This window comes from Pinus tabuliformis, chromosome 5_2 (assembly GCF_031772625.1).
Source record: "Pinus tabuliformis cultivar Carrire ecotype Pingquan chromosome 5_2, CPIR1, whole genome shotgun sequence".
NCBI lineage: Eukaryota > Viridiplantae > Streptophyta > Pinopsida > Pinales > Pinaceae > Pinus > Pinus tabuliformis.
In genome coordinates this window covers 1055870903-1055878811 of record NC_142306.1, presented here as the reverse complement: position 1 = coordinate 1055878811, position 7909 = coordinate 1055870903, and the positions used below count along the sequence as shown (strand labels likewise).

Genomic DNA, 7909 nt, shown 5'->3' with positions numbered 1-7909 from the left:
CAACAAGATGGCAGATGCATTGAGCAGAAGAGCTTTTCTCTTGCATGAGAGTACAATACAAGTGTTGGGCTTTGAGCATTTGAAAGACTTGTATTAGATCGACGCGTATTTCAAAGAGGCTTATGAAGCCTGTCAGAATCCTTTGCTGAGAAACAACAGTCCATGGTTGGACTATAATTTATAGGAGAAGATATTGTTTAAAGGGGGACAACTATGCATTCTCGATTGTTCGATGAGAGAGAATATCATTCAGGAGAAGCACAACAGAGGTCTAGCTGAGCATTTCGGCATAGACAAAACATTAGAACAGCTAGGACACTTTTATTACTCGCCAAAGATGTGATGGGACGTGCATCAATATGTGAATAGGTGTAAAGTGTGCCGATTGGTGAAATGACATAACCAAAATGCAGGACTCTACATGCCACTACCTATTACAAGTAGACCACAGGACTCAATCAGCTTGGGTTTTGTCTTGGATCTACGAAGGATGGAGCGAGGTTTCGACTCGGTGATGGTGGTAGTAGACCGGTTTTCGAAAATGGCGAATTTCATTCCTTATCGAAAAACCAGTGATGCCACTCACGTAGCACAATTGTTTTTCATGGAAATCGTCAGGGTGCATGGCTTATCGAGGTCCATTATCTCGGACAGGGATGTGAAATTTACAGGGAACTTTTGGCGCACCCTATGGAAGAAATTGGACACACAGTTAAATTTCAGCTCCGCATATCACCCACAGACTGACAGGCGAACAGAAGTGGTGAACAGGAGTTTGGGAAACATGCTATGGAGCCTGATGAGAAAATTCACGGTTGTGGGATTGCGTGCTTGCTCAGGCGGAATCACTTATAATGATTCACCAACCTGTAGCATAGGGTACAGTCCTTTTCATATCTTGTATGGCATGCACCCTTGCGGAGTGCATGAGTTGCAGGATCTGGGAAAATTGGAAAAAAGAAGTGCTAATGGGGAATATTTTTCCAAAGCAATGAATGACTTACACGAGCAGGTAAAATCAAAATTGCTAGACAACAGTCACAGATATAAACAACAGGTAGATTAAGGTGGTATGAAGTACAGTTTAATGTGGGGGATGAAGTCTTGCACACTTACGCAAAGAACGGTTCCCTAAGGGTGAATATAATAAGCTGAAATATAAGAAGATTGGCCCCTGTAAAATTCTGCGTAAATTCTCAGCCAATGCTTATGAATTACAGCTGCCATCGGGTATAGGCATATCGCTTATTTTCAACTTGGCAGATCTGTTCCGATATACTGCTAGTCCTGAAGATGACAGTGTGGTGCGACCAGAACAGGACACCGAGGTTGAAAGCAGTTCTTGGATGAAGAAAATGCATTCGGCTTAGCCCCATGAGATCGAGAAAAGTCTCAACACATAGGTGGCCAAGAAAAATCGCAGAAAGGAGTACCTGCGGTACCTTGTCAAGTGGAAGAACAGTCCCATTGAGGATAGTTCGTGGCTTGACGCGGCACAGATACAACAAGCAGGTTATTCTGTGGAGGAGCTCATGGAACGGAGCCATGAATTTTTATTACCCCGGGAGCCTGATGCAGGAGCATCTAGCTGAAGGGGGTCATCATGACAGAGGGTCATTTGGTCTTTGTGAGGACCGAGGAAAAAAAATTCAAGTGAACATCTTAGTTTTCATTTTTATTTTAATTTCTTAGTGATGTAGCATTTAGGAAGGTAAAGGTCGATTTAAAAAAAAAAACTGTTGTAGTTAACTATTTTTATTTTTATTTCCTCATGTTAATTTTTACAAATTACAACATAGAAAAAACAACAGTTATAGAAACTGAGAAAACCATCAAATGTAACTAACAACCATTAAGAAAACTGTTTTTAAAATCATTCAAAAGACAGAAGAATGTATTGTAACAGGTTCGATTTTGAAAGAGGAAAAAGTAATAGAAATCTCTGCAAAACAGAAGTCTACATTTGAATTCCCATAGCAGTCCATTCACAGTCCTTTAATCTGTGTTATCTAATACTGAGTGAAAGATAATATTTTGTTTTTACATAGCATATACATTTCTCTATCTACATGAATTTAACAGTCTTATAGACAGCCAAACACTTCAAGTGTCAAAAGCAGGAGAACCGATAGAAGTTCGGACAATCGTTGGAGCCCCAGATAAATCAAAGCAAATAGAGCGAAAGGAAGCCTTAACAAAACACAGTTCCAGACAGCGAAATAGAATGAAACAACACAGGTAATTCTTGAACAACAGAATCCTTTTCTTTTATTTACAAAGAGAAACAAAATAGTCTCTATCAATACAAATTACAGCCCATATAAAATTTAAATGCTATCCAAGTTCAACAAGGTTCACAATGGGAAAACGGGTTGAGAAACCCTAAAATACAAACCCTACAGCCACAAGCATAAACTACGACTGTGCAAGACCAGAGGCCTACAACAACACCATATAGAAGTAAAGACAAAGTTCTCTGAGCCTAAAACCTAGCTAGGCCATCATTAAGCCAACGACAACAAACCAAATCAAATAGATAGAGTTATCAAGGAGTGACCCTACCGGGTCTTTCCAGCACACACAATAGTGGTAACCAGGTTCTCCGGAGCCGACCTGTAAGCATCCACCAAAAACAGAGCATGATAACCATAGCAAAGCAGAGCCGAAGAAACGAAAACAACAGAGAGTTCCAGGGTTCGGAGAACTTACTAACAGAGGAGACGATCTTTCGAGGTTGCAGCCATCGGAGGGTTCTCTGCTCACAATGAGCGGCTATTTCAGTAACGGAAGAAAAAGCGAGAGTTGATGATAGCTTAGAGCAAGAACTTACCTTGCCATTGGTGGACAAAGCTGAAGCCATGAACCCTTGATACCACAACCTGCAATCAAAACCGAAGACATAAACCAATAAATCTCAAGAGCAGCTGAGCGGAAGAAATAGAGATGAAAGCACTCGTTAACAACTAGAAAAACGACTTGCAGAGAATACACACAGAGGAGTTGAAAGCTTCCACAACAAGCACATTTTCCACGGATTGAAAGATCTCACCCAACGCGGATACAAAGAATCAAACAAGCACAAAACATCAAGCAACCTCACCAACTGGTGGAGCAGAGATCGTGGCCAGACCAGGGCCAAGAAACAACATCAGTGGTAGAAAAATCATACAGAGAAATCAGCGGCGGAGAACAACAGAGGAAACCCTCGAGCCACCACAGAGCCAACAAACAAATGACCAAGTGATTAGGGTTGAGAGAATTAACCAAGGCGGGAGGGTGTTTTACAAGGCAGGGGCACATGTCCATCACACATCGGTGTAGGTACAAGTAATTAAAGCCAGAACCAAAATATCTACGCGACTATTGTAATCACCAGTTGATTAAGCGTTAATCCCAGAATTAATCAGTACCAAAACAATCATATTAGTCATCATTCCATTTTATATAGTTGTTAAAGGTAAAGAGGGGGTTGGGCCCATCATTATTTATAGTTATTCCACTAACAAAATCAATTACAAGGGAAAAACAAAAAAACCTAAAAATACCCCCCAAAAAATATTTTCTATACCTAATTTAAAATGGTATGCATATTTCAATATGTTTATAACTATTCCATTGGCACAACCAACTAAATAGGGGAACACTAACCTACATATAAACACCAATATGGTATTAAAACAAACAAAAAGATAAAAAAATTACATTTTCTAAACCTAATTTAGAATAGTATACATGGATCAATATATCTATAACAATTCCACTAACACAACCAACTAAATTGGGAAACACTAATGTGCAGATCAACACAATATAGTATTACAATAAACAAAAAGACAAAAAACAACATTTTTCTAAATCTAATTTGGAACCATATGCAATATCAATATATTTATAACCATTCCATTGAATCGAGAGAGAGAAAAATAAAAAGGCAAAAGAAAAAACCTAATTTAGATTAGTATGCATACATCAATATGTCTATAACTATTCCACTGACACAACCAACTAAATAGGGAAACACTAATTTGCAAATCAATGCCAATATTACAACAAATAAGAAAACAAAATACGAGAAACCTAATTTAGAATTAGTATCCAGACATCAATGTATTTATAATTGTTCCACTAAAAAAATCAATCAGAATGGAAAAACAAACAAACAAAAATACAAGAAAAACAACCTTTTCTGAACCTAATTTAAAATGGTATGCACACATCAATGTGTCTATAGCTATTCCACTAGCACAACCATCTAAATGGAGAAATAGTAATCTTCATATCAATACCAATATACTATTAAAACAAAAAAGAAGAAGATAAAAAACAACATTTTTAAAAATTAATTTGTAACATTATGTATACATCAATATGTCTACAACAATTTCACTCGCACAACCAACCAAATAGGGAAATACTGCAAATCAATACAAATATAGTATTGCAGTAAATAAAAGGACAAAAAACAACAATTTTCTAAACCTAATTTGAAATCATATGGAACAATGATATATCTATAACTATTTCACGTGGCACAATAAGCAGAGACAAACAAACAAACAAAAAAGACCAAAAAAAAAAACATTTTTTAAACCTAATTGAAAATAGTATGCATACATCAATATGTCTATAACTATTCCATTTTAGAATAGTATGCGTGCATCAAAATGTTTATAAGTATTCCATTGGCCCTACCAACTAAATAGGGAAACACTTACCTAAGATCAACACCAATATAGTACTACAGAAAGACCAAAACCAAGAAACTTAATTTAGAATTAATGTGTGTGCAATTGTTACGCTCAAAAAATCAATTATAATGAAAAACAAATAAAAATACAAAAATAAAATAAAATTTAAACCTAATTTAGAATGGTATGCATACTAACCAACTAAATAGGGAAAAACTAATTTACATATCAAAACTAATATATTATTAGAAAGAAAAAGACAAAAAACAACCTTTCTAAACCTAGTTTAGAATAATGTGCATACATCAATATATGCATAGTTATTCCACTAACATAATTAGAAGGGAAAAACAATCCCCAAAAAATGAAAAAAAAGAAGGCATTTTATAAACCTAATTTAGAATAGTAGGCATATAGTAATATGTCTACAATTATTCCACTAGCACAACCAACTAAGTAATGAAACACTAATATGCATATTAGCAAAAAAAAAAAAAAAAACTAAATCTAATTCAGAATAATATTCATATCTATAACTATTTCATTAACAGGATCTAGAGGAAAAGCAAACAAATAGAAGATTAAAAACAAAATATTTTCTAAGCCTAATTTAGAATGATATGCATAAATGGATATTTCTATAGCTATTTTACTAGCATAGCCAACTAAATAAGAAACACTAATATGTAGATCAACACCAATTTAGTGTAACAATGAACAGAAAACAAAAAAAAAACTTTTCTAAACTTGATTTAGAATAATATGCATATTTCAAGATATTTGTAGTTATTTGAGTGACATAATAAGGAGAGAAAAATAAACAAACAAAAATATGGAAAAAAAATTAAACCCTATTTACAATAGAATTCTAATCCTGATTTATGATATACATCAATATGTATGTAACTAATCTACTTGCACAATTGCAACAACCAACTAAATTGGGAAAACTCCTCAGATGAGCACTAATATAGTAATACAAAAAAGAAAAGAAAAGAAAAGAAATAGTTTGTAAACTTAATTTAGAATAATATGCATATATCAATATATTTATAACTATTCCACTGATACAATCAGGAGGGAAAAAAAAAACAAAAAGACAAAAAAACATTTTCTAAACCTTATTTACAATAGAATGCATACATCAATATGTTTGTAACTATTCCATTGGCATAACCAACTAAAAGGAGGTGCAATAGTAGCAAAATGCAGGTAGTCTCACCCTGACTAGGTTTGTTGACTACCGTGATCAACATATGGAAAAGAAACAGAAATACAACTAGAGACAATTCAAAACTTAGGAGGCCAAAAGCACCAGTGGACACATAAAACAAGTAAAACACATGTAACCATGCTAGTCATTTGAAGTAATGGAAGTTGGGTTGTCTGGAGTTGTCCGTAGAGGAGGAGGAGGATGGAAGGAACACTTCATGTGCTCTTCGAAGTGGGCCATCCATAACTCAACCTTATCCACCTTCTCGGATAACAAATTCTGGCCTTGCTAGACCACCACGATGCGCTCTCGGACGTGGCATTGGAAGCATTGAATTTTGTTCAATGTGGCAATAAGATCTGCATGGTCTTCTTGGCACACCCGCTCCAAGATTTCTAGGCGCTCCAGTACCGACTGAATTAAATCCCGATAGTTTTCCAAATAACATTAACATTATTGTTTCTGTCCGCACCCCAAACGATTCATCTTCCCCTCTCTACCCATGCCTCTGCGATGCATCACTCCATCCCACTGCTGAGTCCACAAGGTGTGACCCCCACGACCTATTGCCGAGCCACAACGACCATGAACATTGCAAGTCCCAGAGTCTACTTGACCCGAACGACCAACATTTTTAACACCTCAGCCGGGGCCAAGGGTAGCCACTTCCACTTGTAAGGGAGACTCTCGCCCCCCCTAACCTTTTGAATTATGGGTCAACTGGGAAGAAGAATGATAAAGGCGAGGTATCGAGCGCATTATGGTAGAACCGACACCGCTGAGAAGGGACATAGCTAACCAACAAAATACTATACTAACTACAACTTCAAGCACAAAGAATCGCCCCACCCATGCTGGTAGGACCACAGAAAACCAACCAAGGAGAAGAGCAAGGAACCACAATTTCCAACTTGCAATAGGAGCTAGACCCACAATTCACCGCCCCTGACCCTTTGTAAGATGACCATTGACCAGATCACCCGAATTCCAACACACTCGCGCCATAGAAGTCGCTTAAACTTGTAGAACCCTGAGAAAGAACTACCGAGGATGCCGAGCCTAATTTCGCCTCGATGTAGAGGAGAACCCACCCACCCACAGCAGGACCTTCGAATGAGTTTCAGAAGTAGAAGCCCAAATCCTCTCATGCTCGAGAAAACCAAAGACAACACACTAACAAGGAAATTACCCAAATTACTGAGCTGAACGTTGGAGAGGGGATGCGGGCGACGAAGTAACCACCTTTCCCAGACAAGGTGCCCTCTATACTATCTATTCATGTGCCCAGAACTCGAGTTGCTCTCTCCAAAACAATACCATGCCCAAACTGCCTAGCAAAAGACCACACAACCCTCCACAAACCTTCGACGATCGCCTCCTCCTACTCGCTTTGAGGTTGATGGAGGTTTCACACAAAAAATAATAACACCTCCTGTACACAAGATGTCGTGAGAGGATAAGGAGGTCGGTCCTCGTACCAACGGCTAGGTGGTAGTCATGAATACCCATGTGTAACTTCGTTAGCCCGATTTGTCACCCCCATCAATGAACTTTTCTAAGCTTAATTTAGAATAATTTACATACATAATATATCTATAACTATTCCATTAACATAACCAACTGAAATATTCCACAACACAACCAACTAAATATGACAACACTAATTTGTAGATCAACACCAATATAGTATTACAACAAACAAAAAGACCTAGAATTACTTTTTCTAAACCTAATTTAGAATCATAAACATACATCAATATATCTATAACTATTCTGCTAGCACAACCAACTAAATGAGGAACACTAATTTGTACATCAACACCAATATGATATCATATATTGAATACCCATTTGTCTATAACTATTCCACTGATATAACCAATTAAATAAGAAAACACTCATCTACAAATCACCACCAAAATAAGATTACAACAAACCAAAAAAAACCAAATACAACCAATTAAATAAAAAAATACTCATCTATAAATCAACACCAACATAAAATTAC

The 7909-nt window shown here is 36.8% G+C and overlaps 1 long non-coding RNA gene across 5 annotated transcripts; it reads right to left on the bottom strand.

The window, feature by feature from the left end:
- Positions 1-2321: 2321 nt before the first annotated feature.
- On the bottom strand, positions 2322-3292 carry LOC149162862 (uncharacterized). 5 transcript variants are annotated; one of them, XR_016261607.1, is made up of 4 exons: positions 2994-3292; positions 2831-2879; positions 2710-2755; positions 2322-2613 (listed from the first exon to the last, which is right to left on the bottom strand). It is a non-coding gene; the product is annotated as an uncharacterized LOC149162862 (long non-coding RNA). The 5 variants fall into 5 exon arrangements; XR_016261606.1 differs by having other exon boundaries at positions 3050-3292; XR_016261603.1 differs by having other exon boundaries at positions 3101-3292.
- Between the last annotated feature and the right edge of the window lie 4617 nt (positions 3293-7909).